The sequence below is a fragment of the Tasmannia lanceolata genome, unplaced genomic scaffold (assembly GCF_043159265.1).
Source record: "Tasmannia lanceolata isolate RefF3 unplaced genomic scaffold, GAP_Taslan_0.1 ptg000007l, whole genome shotgun sequence".
Lineage (NCBI taxonomy): Eukaryota > Viridiplantae > Streptophyta > Magnoliopsida > Canellales > Winteraceae > Tasmannia > Tasmannia lanceolata.
The window spans coordinates 16202428-16206243 of record NW_027518684.1 but is presented as its reverse complement, the minus strand read 5'-3'; the positions used below and the strand labels follow the sequence as shown (position 1 = coordinate 16206243).

Here is a 3816-nt window from a genome sequence, read left to right as displayed (position 1 = left end):
TAGCTAACATGGGGATCACAATATTTGAAAAGCATACAAACACAGGCAGCAAAATCAGCACCAACAATCAAAACACTGAACATGAGGACATGATGTGTGAGCCCTATACTGTTTATATACTACAGAATAAGAACGATTAATTTTTCGCATTTATCATGCCAAAGACGATGAAGAACATATTATCCTATACATAAGGATAGGTACAAAGGCCTCTGATTACCTGTGAAGAGGGGTTGCAGTCATTGCAGATGCCAACGTCTTAAAAACACTTTCACTCCGAGAAATTATGACAGCATTGAAATGGAGATGAAAAATTGAACTTTGTCTGGAAAACACAAAGCCAACAAGATTAAATGCATTATCTCAATAATCAAAAGGCCACCCAGAATAATCAATCTGGTGATTCTGGTGATTAGCATCACGCATAGTTGTTGAACTGCTTCCGCCTGATTCACTATGGCGAGAAGAATTTGAGTTTGAAGAACGGAAAGGCCACAAGAAGGAGAAAGGGCTACGCCTCCCCGGATTCTCTCCACTTCTCTCCCTTCCACGGCTGTTATTAGCACTGTTTCTGTTGCCACCACTTGAACTTTGATTACTTGGTCTCGAACGAGCACTACTAGGGGTTTGTGGTGACAACTCATGGCGACAAACAGGGCAAGAGTTGTGCTGAACCAACCATGGGACAATGCAATCAGAGTGATATATATGGTTACACGGCATTTCTCGTGCTTCAGTGCCCAACTCAAATCTTTCCTTGCAAACAGGGCAATGTGAATCAGTGCGCAAATGCCTCTGAGTAATCTTAATCGTGGGCATTCCATTGATCGAAGTGCTAGAAGCTGGAGGGGGCCCACGCCGATCATTCATAGTGAGCTGTTCGATCAGTTCATCTAATCCGGGCCCCATGAAATAATCGCTAATGTTGGCACGCCTGACTCCAACACCTGGCCCACCATTGAAAAGGACTTCAATCAGACCGCTTTCAGACATACGAACAGGCATTTGACCATGGAAAATCAACCAAGGACCAGAGCCAAATCCTTGCCCTTGTTCCGAAATCTGACCGGATCTCCCTCTAATGTCAGTTTCACGACCTCTACCCATCATTCGCTGCCTCATCAGAGCAGAGAAAGCTTCCATTATTCCAAATCGTTGATCCCGATCATCATCGGAATCTAACCCAAAGAAATTAGTGGGGCCCATGCCTTCCATGCCATTGAGTTCCTGCACAAAACCCCCATCGCAGTTTGGGCAAACTGTGTCTCTCCCTCGGAGGCGAACTGCTTGCTGGCATCTATAGCACCAATGCGTATTTCCTCCACTCGCCATGTTTTTTTGTTTTTTTACCTCTCCTAATGATTTATATCAGATCTCTTTAAAAGGGCTCAGAGAACCAAACAGCAAAAATGCAATCAAAACCCAAATCTTGTGCCCTCTAATCCCCTTCTTGCCGCCGTCAGAGACCTCAGCTCAACAGCTAACAGTAAAAAAGTCAAATAAATATGAATATGCATATGTGAGATCACAAGGAAACATAAATTGCATCATATCAACATAAATCCTGATTATATAACAGATATTATCTCTTGTAGGAGGCTTCTAGACCACAGGATATCAACTCAGACGCCAATCCAGTGGCTAAAGTTGAATGAAAACAACCACAGAATCTCAACTCAAGCAGTTCCGAATTCATTAGGCGGTTAAGGATACGAAAAGCACCAAGAAAGCTAGATATTGAAGAAAATAAGTAAGAAACGCAGAACAACTATACAGCATGTAGTTGAAATCACAAGTCAATTTTTTATTTTTATTTTTTTTTTGGGGGGGGGGGGGTTCCTAACAAAATTTTGCTAGGAACTAAGATTTTCAGCTGCAATATACAAAAGCCAAGAAAAAAGGTCCAATCAAATATTTAACATTCCGAAGAATTTACTATAAAAATCCTTGGGTCATCTTTTATGGGCTCAATCAATTGCTTCTTCGGATTTGGAAAAGGAGTAGTGCACCCCCTTTTTTTCATGCTCAATCAATTACATAAGGTGAGTCAATTGAGCATAAATAAAATTAAGAAAAAAGAAAAACCCCAAGTCTCCGTTTGGATACAAGGATTTTATAATCTAGGATAGATTTTACATGCTAAAATCCTAAAACCTGGATTTTAGTTGTTAAAACTTGATTATACAATCCTAAAAATGTACAATCTATGTTTTATCTCATAAAATCCAGGTTTTAGCACATAAAATTTAGGTTTTACAATCTTAGATTATAAAATCCTCGTATCCAAACGGAGTGTAAATTCCTACAAAACAAGGAACACAAAATCCAAATTTAACCCGGGGTAGAGATTGATATAGATAGAACCTAACAGAATTTCACTAGGAACTAAGCAATTTAACCAGCAATATGCAAAAAAACAGGAAGAAATGAAACCAAACAAGAGAAAAACAGGAAAAAGAAAACCCATGAGCACGTTTGGCTGCCAAGAATTTTTTTTTTTTTTTTTTTCCAATGATAAATCAAGGGGTCTCCAAGTCAGCAAAAGAATCAGGAAACAAAAAAATCTACTCAAAATAAGATAGAATTTTTCCTGATTTTTACCAAAATTTTCAGACTCATCTCTCACCACATGGAGGCACTGATTTAACATGGAAAAACAATTACTGGCAGGAATATAAAATCCGCAATTTCAATATTCAACCATGCAAAATTCCAACCAAAATCTCCAAAAGAACATCAGAATCCAGTGGAAAAAAAAAACAAATGGAATCATAAAGCAGAACCCTAAAAAACCTAAATATTTCAAAAGGACAGAAATTAAAAGAGAACAAGGCAAAACCCTATCAGAGAATTCACGCTGAGAGACGCACCTTAAGAGAAAAGAAGGACAAGATCTGGAGGAGAGATTCCATGGGGGTTTGCAGAGAGAGGAGACAAAGGGGGAAAAAGGGGTCTCTAGAAGAAACCCTAGCTTTGGAAAAAGAAATAGACTAGTCTCTTTGGACACCAAGAGGCCTCTCTTACACTGAGCTGGGTGCGTACTACGCATACCCTCTCTTTATATTATATAGGAGACATTTATTACGTGGGGGAAGAGTGGGTGTCGCGTGATGTGCTTGTAGATTGGGCTACATTTTAGTGTGATAGTTTAGCCCATTAAATAAAGGCCCATGTGTTTGACTTTCTTCTCTTAAAAAACATTTGATAGATTTGGGAATTGCAAAGTATGATATCTGAATATCTCTATGACAATTCATAGTTTTAAATTTCGACCGAAATCGAAATTACAAGTACCCGAAACGTTACATTTTTTTCGGCCGAAATTGTGTATTAAATAAAATATTATTTTTAATTGTTTCATCGGATTTTGGTCTGAATTTTCGGTTTCAGTGAGGACCGAAACACATTCCAAAACTGAAATTTGAAACTATGCTCTATGTATAGATAGATCAGGCCAAAATCCCTTGTATACATGAATACATGCTCTTGTAAAGGATAAGATAGGCTACTTATATTGGCACTACTATCTTTTAATAATTACACAAACTCAGCATGTCTTTTCTTTTCTAATGGCCCCTTTGAGAACTGTAATAACCTTTGACAATTGTTTAAACACTGGCGCTGCTTGGATATGTGGATTTTAGAATCTAGGTTTTTTGTTTGAAAACAGTGTAAAAGATGGTTCATGATCAAGCTGTTGTATGCTGTCCTGGCATCGTTTCTTGGATTTTAAAAGAGAAATTCATGTTTTAAAAATCTCTCTCGCATCCTGAGATTTCTAAAACCTGAAAATATGGGATGATCTGCTACTCTCTT

At 38.3% G+C, this 3816-nt stretch overlaps 1 pseudogene across 1 annotated transcript; it reads right to left on the bottom strand.

Moving 5' to 3' along the window:
• LOC143882098 (putative E3 ubiquitin-protein ligase RHC1A pseudogene) lies at nt 1-3031 on the bottom strand (annotated as a pseudogene). Its single transcript, XR_013252107.1, has 2 exons — nt 2871-3031; nt 1-1480 (listed from the first exon to the last, which is right to left on the bottom strand). The product of XR_013252107.1 is annotated as a putative E3 ubiquitin-protein ligase RHC1A pseudogene (transcript).
• Between the last annotated feature and the right edge of the window lie 785 nt (nt 3032-3816).